The sequence below is a fragment of the Dipodomys spectabilis genome, unplaced genomic scaffold (genome assembly GCF_019054845.1).
Source record: "Dipodomys spectabilis isolate Male_0828 unplaced genomic scaffold, ASM1905484v1 ptg000096l, whole genome shotgun sequence".
In the NCBI taxonomy this organism is placed as follows: Eukaryota; Metazoa; Chordata; class Mammalia; order Rodentia; family Heteromyidae; genus Dipodomys; species Dipodomys spectabilis.
The window spans coordinates 20,551,696-20,570,447 of record NW_024870773.1 but is presented as its reverse complement, the minus strand read 5'-3'; positions in this window follow the sequence as shown (position 1 = coordinate 20,570,447).

The following is an 18,752-nucleotide window of genomic DNA, read 5'->3' as shown; positions in this document are numbered from 1 at the left end:
ACACACACACACACACACACACACACACACAGAACACCAATCAATTAGCCAGAGATAGTGTCTATTTGCCTGTGAAGGTTGAAGGTATGATCCAGGTCTGAGGCCATCTCTTGGGCAAAAAAATGTGACATCTTAGTTGAAAAGTAACTAAAAAGAGATCTGGAGGCATGGCTCAACAGGCAGATTGCCTGCCTACCTCACATGGGGTCCTGAGTTCAAATCCCAGGACTGCAAAGAATCTCATTGACTGTAGTTAGTCATGGAGACAGCTCTGACTTAATGAATTCAAAAGCCAGTTCAAAAGTGTGTCTGAAATGGGAGAAAAAGATAGTACTCAGTTTTTACTCCTAAAGATGTGTGTGTGTTTGTGTGTGTGTGTGTGTGTGTGTGTGTGTGTGTGTGTGTGTGTGTTTTATGCCTACAAGTATATTCCCAAAAGATTTTTATTAAGTAAATTATGCACTCAGATTTCTCTTGTATTCCTTTGCGAAACTAAGAAATAGTCTGGGCACAGAATAGAACACAGAATAGAATATTGATTATTGATTGCTTTTTGTTGTCCATACTCATTGCTGGTTGGAATCTAAACAAGCACCCTAAGCGGGTAATAGGGTGGCATTTGCATACCATGATCAACTTGGTTGTTCACTCCTCCCTCTGGTTTAAATGAGTTCATTTCCACAGAGCTGAAGAAATCAAATTACTTATTGCCTAGACCATTAGAGAGCACCTCCATCCTTGGCAGGGGGAGAGGGGGGAGGCTTCTTGGCTTTTTAGGGAGAATTCTCCATGTCCATTTCAGCAAGATGCTCAGTACTTCCTGGGACTGAATGCAGAGACCTGTGGTCTTCTGAATCAAGTCTTGTTTATTCCACTCCACACTCCATACGGGGCTTTGTGAGGGGAGTTCAGGATGCAGGGCTGCAAATAACTGTTTCCAGGCCTTTGTCCCCAAATGGGGGGTCTTCAAAGGGCAACCTCCTCATGCTGACACCTTCCAGGTAGGGTAACTCCTGGCTTTTTATAGTAGACAGAACAACCCCCTCCCCCATGTGGTGAACCCCCACAGTCAGGACACCGTTAGTTCCAGGTGTGACTCTGGAAACATGATTGGATTTGACCTGCTCATCAGCTTCCATTCGGCTGCAATCGTGGGCATTCCCGGGGTGAGGAAGTCAGGCCACCCTGTGGGCTGTGCGCAGCTGGCATTGCACTAGAAGACACGGATTTTTCAATCTCTCTTAGCACTGTGCGGCACTAGCTGGCAAATGCGGGCAGTCAATTCAGATGGCCACTGGCCTAGGGTGACTCTGCTTGTAGGCCCCGTGGTTTCCTAAGGAGTGGATGCCATGCCATCGTCAGCCTTGTATAGAGTGGGAGCTGTAACCTACCACGGCTAGTTAAGACCTTTCTCTATGTCTGCACTTAGGATTGAATGAAAAAAAGACACCTGCCCAATGGAGGTAAAACGCCAATAGTCTGAATGGACCTTAGTAAATCAATTTTCCAAGAGCCTTGAAAGGCTGAAGTAAGCCATCATTTATATGTTTGTCATAACCACACCATCACTACCCTGCATATTAAATGCTCTACAGTAGCAATAGTACTGAGAAAGACAGGCACAGAAGGCATATTTAAACTGACATTTCACCAAAGCGCTGGGGCTTGAACTCAAGGTCCTGAGCACTGTCCCTTAGCTTTTGTGCTTAAGGCTGGTGTTTTAATGTTTGAGTCACAGCTGAACATCTAGCTTTTTGGTAGTTAATTGGAGATAAGAGTCTCACAGGCTTTCCTGACTGGGCTGGCTTTGAACCCTCAGTCTCACATATCAGCCTCCTGAGTAGCTAGGATTACAGTCGTGAACCACCAGTCTAGGCCAGTTCATCAATCTTTCTAAAGGGGCAGCTAAAGAACAACATGGCCCCAGGGTAATCCTCTTGCCATCTGTCCTCTGTTTTCAGTATCGTTTTAGAGAAGGAATAGACAGAATTGCCATTTGAGGCAAAGCAGTCATCAAGCACATATTTCACTTTGCTACTTGTAGGGTTGACTTTAGGTAGATGTAACGTAAAATTCAAGTTGGGGCTTCTCAATGTGGTGAAAATTACAATGATTTGGCCTTGCTGCTACTTCCAATTTGCCAGCCATATTTTATAGGCGCACTAGTGGCATCCACTCTGTTGGCTGTATGTTAGAAACCACATTTTGTTCATTAGAAGCCTATCCCAAATAAATCACTCATTTTTATAGCACACGAGTCCACTCTTGATGCACAAAGCTTTGCATCTGGGACTAATTATGTTTCCTGGGAAGTTTATGGAACATCTCCCTCCTCCAGATCCCTTTCCTTCACCTGTTTAGGGAGAATTACCATGGTATCTTTCCTTTTGCAGATTAAAAGGAAGAAGGGAGGATGGTCCTTGCACACAAGGTTACACGGCTTGGAAAGGGCAGCTAGACAGACAGCCTAGGTACAAGGATCCTGGGAAGCACTTTGCTCTATTTCTTTTCTCATCTGGGGACCAAATTCTTGCGTAGTACAGGAAGAGTATAAATGAGTAAGTGTATCTATATAGGACACTTGGGAACTATTATTTCATTTTAGGGAGGTCTAATTATAGTAGTGTGTGTGTGTGTGTGTGTGTGTGTGTGTGTGTGTTGGTACTGGAGCTTGAATTCAGAGCTTTATATTCTCACTAGTCTTTTTTGCTCAAGAATGGCACATCCTCACTTTTTAAAAATTAATTGGAAATACATGTCTCAAGGACTTTTCTACTTTGGGCTGGCTTTGAACCATGATCTTCAGATATCAGCCTTCTAAGTAGCTTGTATTACAGATATAAGCCACGAATGCCAAGCTACATGTTGTATTTTACATTCTGTTTCTTTGTCCTTTGTTTAAATGCAAGCTGATAGTCTACAAAGAATAGCTTGCATTTGGCTACACAGGAGCCTGTAATAGAAACTTCTTCCATCTCCTTTCTTACTAACTGCACATCTACTTATTAGTAAGCATAAGCCTCAATGCTCAGTGTGTGTGTGTGGGGGGGGTATGGTGCTGCTATAACTCACAGGGCCTTAGAGTATGACTTACACAGTTTCAAGCTGGGAGGAACACGAATGTGCCTAATTAAATGCAGTAGGACCCATCGAAGTGAGATTCAACAAGTATTTACTAGGAATTTTGCCCTAAGCAACAATGGTGAGATCTATAGTTTAAGAGTGGATGATTGGATGGGTGAGGCAGGTAAAATAAACACAAATGCAGAACATGATGTGGTTCTAGAACAGGAGTACAAAGCACTCAGTGCTCTCTCTTTACCTTTATAACCTCCAGGGGGCGTGCGTGGAGTCCAATCTCCTTACTTTTGACCATCACTAGGCCGTTCTCTTAAATACTGTATTTCGCACCTGCTCTGCTTTTTATTCAACTCATTGGTTTCTGGATTCATTAAGATAATATAATCAGAAGAAATCTTAGTGCTCATGATACAATGACTACTTAGTAAAGCACTTCCTATCTGACCAACAGGGACAGTATGTTTCCTTTTCATCAACTAGTTCTTCCTTCAGGAAGGAGATCACAATGCCTTTGACCTGCTCAAGAACATCGCTTCAGCACCCAACTTCTGCATCATGCCATTGTCATCAACGAAGTATCTCCTGTGAAAGAATTCCTTCCATGGACCCCACCATTTCCCAGCATTCCTTTATACAAAACCGCCCTAAACATGTCTTTTACCATCATCTCCCTTCACTCCCTACCATCACATTTGTTCTCCAACTAATTCCAGTTAAGGTTTGTCTCCACCACTGGACCAAATGGCTTTAGTCTTTAATCGTGCTGCTGCTAAATCCAATAGTCAATACTCAGGTCTTTTCTGGTTAGACAGAGAAACAGGCCCATTTCCTGCAGTTGGCTCTTCTTGAAATATTTACTTCTCATGTGTCTAGAACACTACTCTAATGTCCTTTTTATGAACCCAAACTTTACCTATTGGAGTACTCTAGGACACAGTTCTTTGATTTCTCTTGTATGTATGCCAATTCGCTGAGTGATCTCAGAAACATTAAAATTTCTTCTAGTTATATTGTCATAATGAATCAGGAAGCCATGGCTTTAAATGCCTATATAACCAGACAGTTTTTCTGCATCCATATCTCCAAACTGGACCTCTCCTTTCAACTCCAATCTTGAATATCCACCTGCTTAGTCTATATGTCTAATAGACAACAGAGTCCTGGGCAAAAGTAGACCCATTTTCTCCCCTTCCTGCCCCCACGTCAGCTTGTTCCTCCTTGCCTTCAATGTATCAACAAATGACAGCACCATTCTCCATGTTATCCAAGCAAAATATCTTGAAATTATCCTTAACCCTTTTCCTTTGCCCTCGACATCTAACATGTCAGCAAAACCTAGCAGCTCTTCTTCAAAGTGTATCTTTTCATCCTGCCCACACTTGCTGTCTTTCTTGAAGCAGCCAACCTTCTTCACCTGTAGGATTGGAGCAGCTTCCTTCTCCTTACAGGTCCTACCACCTCTCAGCCAGCAAGCTGCCATGAGCCCCGGGGTGATTCATTCAAACCAGGTCTAAACCACAGTGCCCACTGCTGTGCTGGGAAAGCTTCAGATCCAGTCCGCTGTCTGTGTAGCTGCCTGTTGTCAGAAATGCTTTCAATGGTGCGTGAAATCTTTTAATTCCCTTGCTAACCATTAAAGTCAGGTACTTGCTTGAGGGAGTGCCTTGACATCCATTCACCCAGACATGTTATGAACCAGTGAATGAATGAAAAAAAATGAATGAATGAAACAACCTGCTGAAAGCATTGATGCCTTATTCTCTGTGTGAAGCCCAGGTGGAGGAAGAGGGAAAATCGTCTGCCAGTGAAGCTATAGAGAAGCCAACACAGTTTACATGTTTCACCTGGAGTCAAATTCATTTCCAATGGAAAGCTATTGAGTGGAGGAATCATGCCCTCGAGCTGCGCATGTGCAGAGTTCAGGGTGGGAATATTTCAGCTGCGCTGGGGCGTGGTCCACTGTGCTTTGGGAAATTGTGGTTTTATGTCATTCACTCCACTGTCCAGGTGTTGCACCTCCAGAGGATGCATTGATCAAAACGTTGCTAAATTCTCTAACTGAGGGCTCCTTTATTTCATGGTTGTCCAGGTTTCCCTCTGAGCAACTTTAGACAAGTACAGAATAAATGAGTAGCTGCTAGTGAAGATCTGTCTGGGAGGGCAGTCCAGATCTTCAGATGCCTTGTGTATTCTCACTTCTCTGGTGTCTCATGGCTCCTTAATGATTTCAACAGAACATCAGCATACTTGATCTCCTGTCCTTACAACAGATGTCTTGTCCCATTTGAGAGTAACTGTCAATTCTGACCCCTCCCTGTTGTCATCCATGCTGACTTTTGCCATCATTTCTCCATTTTCTGTCATTTCATTTGTATGTTGCATTAGTCTCTTCGTTAACCAATTCTGTCCTTTCCCTTTTCATTAACTACTCAACTTTCAAATTCAAATAAAAGTCATTGAACCCTGAGACCAATCGCCAGAGTGCTATTGATAAGTGGGATTGCAGACATGTTTTTCAGGTTAGGGGGGCTGGTTAATTAGTCAAGGTTACCCAATCTAAGAAAAATTGTTGGGATTTGGGTGTCAAAGTTAAGCATGGAGTATTTCGGGTGTTTTGTTTTTACTTGTTTCGGTGTCTTTATGATTCAATACTAAACATGGAGAATTCATAATTGGGTGGTTAATCATAATCATGAAGATTAGAAAGAGAAAATGAGATTTGCTTTTATTCCCAAATCACTTGCGAGATGAGCTGGGCCTGTGGTATTACAGCACAGCTCAAAGAAGTGTGCAGAGCGCAATGCTGGAAGATATCAGGGATCACCGGGGGAAGGGCAGTATGGAAGACCTCTGACATGACAAAAGGCCTGTCCTGTTCAGTTTTCTTGTCTAGACCTTTCTATGCTTCTGAGAAGTGAAAAATGGCCTCAATTTTTTCTCTAATATTCTAATGTTTAGAATCTTTTACCCCCTCTGGACTAATTTGTATTCTAACATCTCCTTTCCACATTACCATAGTTTTACTCACTGACCCCTAATCTCTATATAAACATGGGTTCCAATTCCTGTACATCTAAAAGCAAATAATTATATCCCTAACTCATTTCACTAATTGTTCTAGGCAAAGAAAATACAAATAAACAGCCCAGTTCCCGTGCAAAAGGGCAGCCATCTCTGGAGGGAGACTGAGAGAGAAAGAAAGAATTACAAGACAACCTAACAAGACTCACACTGAGCTGGAGAGGGGAGGATTTGTTTTCAGAAATGGGAGATGTTGGAGAGCCCCTTTCTGTGAGTGAGAAAGCTCACCACATGCATTTTATTCATTGTGTCACTTCCATTTGTATATATTCATAGAATCCGTTTCTTCTGAGCTCTGTAACCTCCATGACAATGGCACATGGGCAAGGAAAACAGCACAGGGATGGACAACTGGGCTTCTCGACAGCCAATCAGTGTTTGTTTTGAAAATAATGAAGGGATATTTTATCCCCTAATTCAGCCGAACCTGTTTTATTAATAGAACATCCCGAGGGAAGATTCAATATCAACCACAAACAAAAATCCCACGAAGATCTGACATCGTATGGAGATAAGAAGTTGTCCCTGTCTGCCTCCTGGGACCAAATGACAAGACAGATCGACAGCCCTTGTGCAGGGTGAGCACCCCACTTCTAAGGCACAGGCTGCCAACGGCTCCCTTACCTGGGTACCATCTCCAGGGCAGACATTTTGTTTCTGCGGAAACCAATGGAATCTGCCATTCTGGAAACTTTCTCGTTCCAGGAGTCGCAGTCCAGGGCAATTTCATGTCAGGGCAGTGAGCTGTCAAATTAACTCCCAACAACGAAACGACTTTGTGTTTCCCCTAGACATGTTCAAATCACCCAGTGCTCAGGTCATGTGCTGCGGGATATTACACATGCTTCCCGGGTCTCGACTGCCTTTCACTGAGGTTAGGAGTCCAGTCAAGCAAGAGAGCTGTACTTTCATTTTTAGTTTTAGGATATTTTTGGGGGGGAGGAACTCCATTTCCTATCCAAGGCTCAATTATCCCAGAGCATGACGCTCTCCCAATTCCTGCTCTGCTGAATTTTATTGGAATGAGAAGCCTTTGATGTTGACAAGAGCCATAGGATTTGCTTTGGCAGAACTGGCTATAGGTAGGTGGCTTCTGGCAAAATGGGTGTGGGCTCCAATTTCCTCTCATAGGTATTCTTGACTCACACCTTGCTAGTGTTAGTCACCGAAACACTAACTTCAGCCTACTTAAATTCTTGCCTTGAACCTTAAGACTGTAGTTTATCTATTTATCTCATTGGGCACTGAAGCAGAAGTAGAATTTGGGCAAGCAGAAGAGAGAAGGAAAGTAAAGACAGAAAGAAAGACATAAATGGGGCTGGGAAGATGGCTCAGTGGTAGAGCGCTTGCCTTGCATGCATGAGGCCCTGGGTTCGATTCCTCAGCACCACATAAGCAGAAAAAGCCAGAAGTGGTGCTGTGGCTCAAGTGGTAGAGCGCTAGCCTTGAGCTGAAGAGCTGAGGGACAGCGCCCAGACCCTGAGTTCAAGCCTCGGGACCTATACAAAACAAAATCACACCAAAACAATAACAAGAAAGGTTTGGTTTTGGAGTGTTAAAAAAAAAATAGGGAGTCATGAAGACTTATAAATAGCAAAGCAAGAAGATGAACCCGTTTAGTGTGCTGGCTAATTGGAAAAGATACTGTAGAGGGCCAGCGAGGGGGACCAGGAAGGCGATAGTTGGTCATTCCCCACTGGGAAAGAGAGCTGATCAACAATGGGACAGTCCATGAAGAAAAGGCAAGCTTATGGTACCCAAGAGGGAAAGGAATTGCACTATGAGATTTCTGCCTTGATGCAGGCAAGAAATTATGATACGCCTCCTGAAGACAGTGATATCAGAAGCTCGAGGTGCCTGGGTGTGAGTAGAGGACACCTTTAGCCACAGAATACAAAGGCAGATGGAATGTCAGAATGAACATATCAGCAGGTTGCTCTCCAGTTGGGAGACATCAGAATAAAGAACAGTTTTGCTTCTACCAATGCATGTGCCTCCTTGTCTTTTTGATACTGATTAAATTCCTCTGGAAACAGTGTGCTCTGGCTTCAAGCATAGCAGCCCTACCACAGGGCTCTCTTCTTATAGTGATTGAAGCACCCACTCTCCATTAGCTTTCCTAATCCAATTAAAGATGAGGCCGCCTAGTCCACTTGAGAGATAGAAGCCTGGAGACAGCCTCTTCCTTCTTCCAAGTCAATTCAGTGATTCATAGATAAGTGATTTGTTCACACCCACTGAAGGACTTGTAAAACCATTCAAGCTTTTATCAAGGGATGTTATCATTTTAGGACAAAAAAATAATCCCAACTTGCCTTTAATGTTAATTTGACTGCTGAAAGATTGCCCCTTGGGAATCTTATTTGCTGATTTGTGATTTTAAATTTTTTAATGATCTTAAATAGTATACAAAGGAATTTCAACTAAATATGCCAATTTATGAACAATGCATCTTGGACAGTGTCACCCTTGCCATCATTCTTTCCTCTGCTACATCTATCCCAACTCCACACATACCCTGAAGTTAACTAGTTTCATGATTTTATTTTAATTTTTCAGTAGTGGGGCTTACACTCAGGGCCTGGGCACTGTCCCTGAGCTTTATTCACTCAAAGCTAGTGCTCTGCCCCTTTGAGACACAGTGCCACTTGTGGTTTTATAGACTTTCCTGCCTGGGCTGCCTTCAAATCTCAATTCGCAGGTCTCAGCCTCTTGAGTAGCTAGGTTTGAAGGCATGAGCCACAGGGCTCAGTTTACATAGTGTTTTGAAATGCATTTTAGTAATTCTTACTTTTTTTAAAAAAATACAAACCTTTGCTTTCTTGATGTTAAAAAAATAAATAAATAAATAAAGGAAGCAGGGCGCCCAGTGGCTCAAGCCTGTAATCCTAGCTACACAGGAGGCTGAGAGCTGAGATTCGCAGTTCAAAGCAGCCTGGGCAAGAAAGTCTGTGAGACTCTTATCTCCAATAAACCACCAGAAAAATGGAAGTGGCGCTGTGGCTCAAATGGTAGAGTGCTAATCTTGGGCTGAAGAACTGAAGGACAGTGCCCCGGCCCAGAGTTCAAGACCCACAATGGACAATAAATAAATAAATAAATAAATAAATGACTAGCTTGGGAAGAGGGAGTGGCCATATTAGGACTATTGCATTGGGATTGGCCACTTGAATTATGCACGATGCTTTGATTGGCCAGCCTTCATTACTCACAACACTTTCGGACTGGCCAGCCCTCTAGTCAGTGAAGAGAGCAGCAAAGAAGTAAGCTGGACTTGAGGCTTTTTTTCTGAGCTGTGGGTGAAGCTCAGCCAGTTAGACTTCATCTTCACCCTGGGTTACAGAAGACAGAACCTATTCATCATTGCAAAGACACCACACAGGCAGGAGGAACAGGCTTCTGGAGCTTTCTTTCAAATTGACAGCACTCTTCCAGTTATCTTGAGTCTGTATTGAATTCTATGTAAGGACTGCTACCAATTTCTTTTCCTGGTGTGTTTTTATGAAGCCTAGAGTTTTGTGAGTTTTTTAATTTTAATTTTTTTTTTGGCTGCAGTTGCAGCTAGAACTTGTTTTTTTTTTTACTGAAACAGTTTTATGACATATGCAAACCTAGATTATTTTTCTTAGGTTTTGATCACAAGATGTATTGAGAAAAAAAATGTTTGTCTTATTGGAGAAGGCCACAAAAATAACTGAATGATAATTACTCAAAAGAACTCCATGGCTGGATGTAGGGCAAGGTTATTATGTTAGTAAGATTAACAATTGGTCGTAAGCAGGATGCCAGTTCTTCAGGTGGTAATACGGTGGCATTCTGAAGCTGCCTGGGTTCATTTCTCTCTGTTCGTCTGCCAGTAAGTTCCATCGCCTAAACAATGTCCTGGGGCCAAACTCCCCACCTGGGGAGGAAGAGAACAGAGGCTTGATGTTGTCATTATCTCCAGGAAACTTCATCCCGAAGTTCTAAAGCCAATAATCCACCTGACAGCTCCTCCCTCCCGAAGCTGTCCCCAGGCAGACACTCCCTGAATTAATAGGGAAGCAAAACAAAAACATCAATCATGAGTTTAGCAATAATAAGAATATAAAACACACACAGAGACATACATACACACAAAAATACTTATATAAACAAGATGATCAGAACTTTTTTTTTTAAAAAAGAAAACAATTCCAAAATATCACCCTGAAAAATCTTCTTTTCTATATCCAATCACCATTTTCCATGGTTGCTAATTATGGAAGCGATGTATGTTTATTTTATCTTCTCTGACTGAAAAAAAAATGCTTCCATGTGTGTTCTCATGGTAATTATGCGAAGTGCAACTGGTATGAAAGGAGAAGAGCTTAGCTTTGGAGGGGTTGTGGTTTGTATTAAGATAACCTGATTTAAACCTGGCTTCACACTTTACTTTCTCTGTGGTCTTGGGCAAATTACTTAATAGCTCTGTAGATGAACTCTTTGTCTCTAAAACAAAAGTTATTTTTAAAGTTTTCCTCTTAGACAAATGCACCAGAAACTATGGCAGTGGCACAGGACCTGTATATCCTGTAATAACAAGAAATAGTAGGGATTATTGGCTGGTGGATTCAAGAAAGAGAAAGTTGGAAAGATAGGCAGCTTTAAAGAAGTTGCTTCAGCAGATCTCTCTCTGCAGAGAGTTCTGTTGCAGGGAAATCTACCATGAACAAATTATTTGTGGAGTCTGGTGGGATGGCTTTAAGAATCCACTGAACAGCCGGGTGCCGGTGGCGCATGCCTCTAATCCTAGCTACTCAGGAAGCTGAGATTTGAGGATCATGAGTTCAAAGCCAGCCCAGGCAGGAAAGTCTGTGAGACTCTTATCTCCAATAAACCACCAGAAAACCAGAAGTGGTGCTGTGGCTCAAGTGGTAGGGCGCTTGCCTTGAGCTGAGACAGAGCCCAGGCCCAAAGTTCAAGCCCCACGACTGACAAAAAAAAAAAAAAAAGAATCCACTGAACCACAGTGGGTGGGTTAAAGAAAAGTTGAACTCAGTTCTCCTGATAACAGGAGATAGAAAAAAATTAATGACTTTTTATTAGAAAAAAAAAAGGTTACTGAAGTGAACAAAGGAAAGCAATTAAATAATAATACCTAATTAAATACTCCATAAATGTTAGCTACAATTATATTTTGTTATGTAAATATATTTATTTGTATCAATACATTCAGTGTGAATTTTTTTGTATGTTTATTTTATTGAATGTTAACATTTTTATTTTCAAATATATTTGTTGATATACTGTATTATTTATAAAGCTAGTGACAGGGCTTATGCAAATGATATCCAGATGATATTCAAATGACAGTGTGTCCTGAGATCTCGGTTGTGCCTGGAAGAAAGTGCTGAAGGATGCTATTGTTTGCGTAGTGGAGAGCCAGCTGTCAAGAAGACTCTCCAGAACACAGCTGCCATGTATTCTGGATCCAGAGGACAGAACGCCACCTACTGAACATCACATTTCGAATTTACTCGCTTCATCATGAGAACTTAATGATCCCAACAGGCTTAATAAGATGCAACACTTTATAATCATTAATTAATCTGCCAGACATCTCTGTGAAGTCGAACAGGATCATTACCCTTACTGTTGATTGCTCATAGCATTCACAGATAAAGCTGTTGAGACTTAGGTTAGGTCTACCCAACATGTACTCTTCAACTTCCTGAAGTGACTCAGGAAGAACCTCATCTGATAATGAAGATAATACAGGAATTTAGTGTTTGGGATGAAGTTTTCCAGAACCTCATGACACTTCATATTCTCTGATTCTATCTCTTCTAGATAGCTGCAGATACACTAATCTCAGACCATAGCTCTTCCATTCATTTCTTACCATGAGAAATTCAAAACCTTCTTTTTACTGTTGCATGGACAATCCAAGAAGCGATAGATATCTTCAGATGGCTTTTGCCATCTTAGCTGTCTGAACATACAGCACCTTCCTACTTCTCTTTCCTGAAGGCAAAAACAAATTGATCAGTTTCCAAATTCCTTGATATTTTGCCAAAATTCATGATCATAAAACAAGGTTATTCTGGATTACTTTACTTTTTAAGTGTGTTCTTCTAACAAGTGTAACTTAGAAGACTTAAAATACTCCCAGCTGGGCAAGGTGGCATTTGCCTGTACTTCATCAGCAAGGAAAGAAAAGAAAGGAATAAAAGAAATAAAGAAAAAAAAGGAAGGAAAGCATGAAGCAAAGAAAGGAAGGAAGGAAGGAAAGAAGGAAGGAAGAAAGGAAGGAAGGAGAAAGAGATGCCCATAAGAACCAGTTGTTCCTCTTACTGTCTTTATTTATGCCCTTGTAATGTTATAGAAAATATATAAACATTTATCCCTGGCACTGCACTAGCCTAAGTCTAAATCTCCACTTCGCTGCATGCCAGTTATGTGACATCGGAGCATTATGAGTGTGATTTTTTTGAATCAAAATTTACCCATTGGTGTGAGCTCTCTGTCATGCTGCTGTGTGGTGTGTCAACTAGAATAAAGAGTCTGTGTATTGACCCACTGATATTTACTCCCGTGGAAAACTACAGGGCAGCTGGCTGGTGGAACATAGACACATGCCACAGGACCAGTGTCCGCAGAACAGAACCCTGCACGGCTCGGTGGGGTGAAGAAAGAGACAGAGAATATCTGCTTGCTCTTCTCCTTTTGATTCAGTCTACTATGTTTCCTTCCTTCCTCCCTTCCTTCCCTCCCTCCTTCTTCCTTTCTTCCCTCCTTCCTTCCTTTGCTCCCTCCCTCCCTCCCTCTCTTCCTCCCTCCCTCCCTCCCTCCCTCCCTCCCTTCCTTCCTTCCTTCCTTCCTTCCTTCCTTCCTTCCTTCCTTCCTTCCTTCCTTCCTTCCTTCCTTCCTTCCTTCCTTTTCCCTTGTGCTAGTCCTGGGCCTTGAACTCAAGACTTGGCTGTTATACCTGAGCTTTTGTGCTCAAGGCATTTCTGGCTTTTTGGGGGGGATGGGGTGTGGGGAGTAGTTAATTGGAGACTAAAGTCTCATAAATTTTCCTGCCTGGGCTGGCTTTGAACCACTTTCCTTAGATCTCCGCTTCCTGAGTAGCTAGGATGACCAGCATGAACCACTAGTGCCTGGCTCGTCCTCTTTCTTTCAATTATCATATTTATTTGTTTTTAAAAATCTTGTTACAATACCTAGAACTTCTGTAACAAATTGCTGGACTATAGCATCAAGCCTGTAGGAGAATTTGTATGTTTACAAATATTAGCCAATTCTCTTTAGGTAGACGGATCGCACCTTTCTACTTCATTCATGTCAAACTTGATCATGTGATTGCTTTCAACAATGGCATGTGTCAACTATTTGGAAGAAATTCTTGCTTGTGGCTGGTGTTCTACCAATTGAGCCTTGCCTCCAGCCTCAGAAGAAGTTCTAAAAGCCAAACCTGAGTCACACAGGTGGCTGTCAACCAAAGGCTTCTGTATAACACCCCGTGGAGTAGAATTGCCACTGTCACATCAGGGAAGATACCCTGGTGAGAAGCAAGTTTCCGTTACTTTGAACCATTGAGGTTTTGGGTCATTTGTTGCTGTAGAACACATTCTTGATTTAATTTTCCATCTCAGACTTTTCTATCTTATCCTCAATAGGAACTTTTATCCAATGACTTCTGGAATCTCTGTTCCCCAGTTAGAAAGCAACACAGAGTCACACTCCCTGCCCTTTGCCCCTTGGTGAGGAGTCAGAGGTCACCCTCAGGACGTGTGCTAGGCTGGTCACGTGACTTATCCCTAAGCCACTTTCCTAGCCCCGCACTATCACTCCTCTTTGAAGCAAGCAGGATCATTTGCACAGTTGGTTAAATGTAATATATCATAAAATTAAAGTCTTCTGAACATGAAAGAAAGATTTATGCCCTGTCTCAATCTCATATTTGCATCTAAATTAGATGAGTCAGGTTAGAGAATCACAATGGGAGAATCTGAAGTTTCTGTGGTCACTATTTAGGCATATGGATTGTAGTGCTTTAAAAGAAACTTTCTTTAAAAAAAAAATTGATGATTGTCCTTGAGTAGCATAACGAGGGGATTGAAAAGTTTTTTTTTTCTTTATGCCTTAGTATAATATTCACATTTCCTCCAATGAATGCATAGATTACTTTCATAATTAGAATTTTTGACTCTTCTAACAATGGCTGAGTAGGTACAGAAGGGAGATCATGCATAAGCTCATCAGGTAAAGCTGAGAATCATGGAGGGAGCAGGAATGGGAACAGGCATGGATATTACATGCTCCGGAGGTAAAATCCACAGGGACAGAATCTGATGGCCACATGGAGCGTGGGTGAGAGTTTACAAAAAGAACTGAAGGCAAAGAAAAGAGACTAAAATTACAGGTGGAATCGTTTGCTGTGCTGAGGATTGAACCCAAGGCTTCATGTATGCCAGGTAAGAACTCTGGCACTAAGTCATGCCCTTAGCTCTATACCCAATGTTTTGTTGAAGTTACCAGGCATTGTGAATATTTTCTGGAGGCAACTATACAATTTCCTATGTCTTACTTGGAGAAACCATTTCACATACATAATTACATTTTAATTTGCTACCAACTGTGGGATGTAGTTATAGTTTTTGTGTTTTGGAGAGAGAGGTTGGAAGTAGCACTTCAGTATTCTCGTGCATGAATTGTATCATGGACTCATGATTTTTTCCTCGGGATACTCTCTGGTCAATGTCTGATGCTCAGCTCAGGCCCCAGCAGAGGTTTATGAAGTGTTTATTCTCTGTTCTGTATTTTCTTTAAAAAGTCTTCATTAATTTGAATGGCGGAAGTTGATCACTCATTGCTGTCTTGGTTTGTATTTCTTTGACACAATTAGGCTAAACTATTGTGTTTATTAGTAATTTATATCTTCCTCCTCCTCTTTTTGCTCTTCCTTGTCATCCTTCGGTTTCTCCTTTCCTGATGGGATTATAACCATCTACTACCATGTCTGGATCATGAATTGCATCTTAATGTTACAGATTTCTGGAAAGTTTTACTTTTTTAACTTAACAATTCTTTCTTCTGGAGATATTTACTTATTTTTAATTAAAATATTTCTTCTCTCTGTCTCTGTCTCTTTCACTCTCTCTCAGTGCTAGTCCTGGGACTTGAACTCAGGACCAGGCACTGGCCCTGAGCTTTTGTGCTCAAGGCTGGTTCTTATCACTTGAACCATAGCTTGACTTCTGGCTTTTTGGTGCTTGACTGGAGATAAAAATCTCGACTTTGGCTCTCTGCTCTTTTCTAGCTCTCTCTGCTCTCTGCTCTCTCTCTGTTCTTTTCTAGCTCTTCTCTCTCTTTCCCAGCTCTCTCTCTTTCCCAGCTCTCCCAGCTCTCTTTCCCAGGCCTTTCCCCACCGTGTGGAGGACCAACATGGCCTGGTGCCAGCCATAATGATGAATAAACCTACCCCTTACCTGAAAAAAAAAAATCTCGACTTTGCTGCTCAGGCTGGCTTTGAACCCAAATCCTTGTATCTCAGCCTCCTGAGTAGTTAAGATTATAAGACTGGGTCTCTGGTGCCCAAATAATTAAAAAGTTTCTTATATAATGAACCTTTAAAGCCATTTAATTAAAACGTTAATTTTTAAAATATTGTTTTAAATTTGTTTTCTTTATGAGGCTTTCAGACATGTAGAAACTTTACATTCTCTGTATGATTAAACGTTTTCTTTATAGTGCTTTTGTTTTGCTTCCATGTTTAGCACATCCTGTTCTAATTTAAGTGTGTATAAATATTTATCTATATTTCTTTGTTTTTGTTTTGTTTTATTATTTAAAGAAAGTCTATTTTGCATTAACCCATTTAGGCCATCTGGGACAAATTTGGCTTTAAAATCCAATAGCAGGATCTATTTTTAGGAATTATTAGAGGCTGGAAAGGGGCCGACAGAAGACAGTAGAGAAGGGGAGAGAAATCTGATCCATGAACACTGTACACATGTATGGAAATGTCATAATGAATAATGATAATATTTACTTTTTGCTATACCTCATTTTTTGTCATCACGTGATATTGCGCACCATCCTTTTCTATAAACTTTTTGCTGTGCATCTTGCTTATGGGACAGGAGACCAAGGCCATCTGTGTTCACACATCTCAGTGCTTTGAAAAACATGAATCTGTGTAGAAAAACACAAATAAACGAATACTTGAGGTCAGTGGAATTTTTTGGTCCTTTATGCTATCTGATCTTAATGGATATGGTCAAAGACAGAAAAAGTGACTTATCTTACTGTGTGGATTTCATGTCAATAACTGAGATCAGTTCAGGCTTATGGTGAATTTCCCTTTTTAAAGGGACAGAATCCCTGAAGATGTGATATATGCCAATGAAATTGGGTTGGGTAATTTTTCCCTATCAGTTGGTAAAGGAATGATACTGCCTCTCTTGCTTCATGTTTTAGATGCTCTTATGCAATCAAAAGCAGTAAGTGTGTTGATTCTTCTATGAGAGGAAATTTAACTGGTTTGTCTGTTTCTTTTTGCAATGTCATGGTATCCTACGTGTGCACGATCTTCTTTTTAATTCTGTTTTCCCGCTCAAGCCACGCTTAGCAATGATTCGGCACTTGCATGGCTCTTCTTTGGGCCACTCTCAGACATGTGGAATCATGCTAGAAGGAAGTTGCTGTGTTTGCCCCAGCAATGCTGATTGCTAAGCAGAGTCCCAAATTTCTGGCAGGTCTCTCTAAGCTCAAGGAGGGTTTTGCTAAGCTGTGAGGAGCTTGCCTTTGCCATTCCATTTCACCGCTGTCTCTCGCTGATTGGCTTTATGATCACATCACTCTACATTCACAATCCAAGTCTCTTGGGGAAGGATGGCATATACTGTAGGACCGTGAACTGCTTGTGATGTTTGGAGCCAGATCTGAGTGCCAACCTTAGAGTCACTTTGTTGTCCTCTAGCTGAGTGAGGATTGACTCTCATTTGTCTAATTAGCAAACATAGTTTAAAAGGTTCTAAGTTTGAAATGTACAGGACCCAGAGATGTAAGGAAATGTACATATCACACGCACAGTTCATTGTGACATTTGTGAACAAGCCTGTCTTCTTCTTGTAGTGATATTTCCTGTGGCCATGGTCTGTCTCTTCTATGTAAAAATCATGGTGGTCTTCAGTGCAATAGTTCCTTTCTTCTCTCCAAAGAAAGCCTCTGTGCCTTAGAATAGAGATGACTGGATCATGGGCAAATGCAAATCCTTTTGCTTTAACTTTGTTTCTCAAACAGAGTCTTGGGTAGTTTTTGTTTGTTTGTTTGCTTGCTTTTTGCCAGTCCTGGGACGTAAACTGAGGGCCTGGGTGCAGTTACTGCTGAGCTGCTCAAGGCTCATGCTCTACTACTTGAGCCACAACATCACTTCTGGCTTTTTTGAGTAGTTTATTGGAGGTCAAAGTCTAACAGACTGTTCTATCCACGCTGGATTTGAACTGCCATCCTCAGATATCAGCCTCCAGGGTAGCTAGGGTTACAGACACAAGCCACCAGTGCCTGGCTGGATCTTGGGTTTTTGCCAGGCTGGTCTCTTATCTCTGCCTTCTGAGTAGCAAGCCCTATTACAGGCAAGAATTGCAGAAGGAAGATATAGGAAATTTAAGTTCTCTTCTCTCTTTGGAGTCATCTTTCTTGGAAGAAGCGACCAACACAAAAAAAGACAATGAAAACGTTTTCCATCTCTCAGATGAACAAAAAATGGAGCTCCTTCAAAGCTGGTCTGAATTTTTATTGGATTCTGTAATGTGGCTGACAAGTCATTGAAAACCAGTTCTGTTTCCATGTAGGGTAGCTGAGAAAGACCAGGAGAAAGAAAAAGCTCCTGATGCTTAATCTAATAAGCTAATTGACTGACATTCCTTCCCTTTCCTCTCCCCCTCCCCTGATTTAGCCTCCTAGGGCCTGAGAATATAACTTGGTTTCCAGGAAGCAAAATGATTTCCCTTCATGCCACAACTGAAATAACAAAGTATCCTTTTTTTTTTTACTTTGGAAAGTGCTAAAGAAGTATTTTGATGTACTGTTCTTAATATGCAAATTCTTTCAGCTCCTACTACAAACAAGATTCTTAAGTCCAATACCAGGCCCACTCCAATCTGCAAATTGTTCTGTTGACTCCTTTCCAGGTAGATGCTTCCCTAGACTTGAATCCTGGGATTCTAGCAAAGAGTTAGGTAAGTCTCAAGAAACTCTGTCAAAATAAAAAAGTTGGACTTAATTAGAAAGGTTCACAGGCTAAGTTGAAGCCTTGGCCAACACTAAGAGAGAATTGAAGCTGGAAAACTAAGCTCTTTTTCTCTAAGAAAATGTAGTTGTCTGGAAGTAATGATCAACATGTAATAACATATAGAAGAGAATGTGACTCATTCTAAATAATGGGAGGACCATGGGCATACCTTATTGCAGCTTATGGAATCAAGGATGGCTTTGTGGGGCCGAGGAACAGGCAAGAACATATTGCAGAAGAAGAAATCCTGAGAAGATGAGGAAGCAGGAAGATAGAGGGCATAAATAAGAAAATGCAAGTCAGACATCTACTTCAGTTAGCTTGCAAGTGT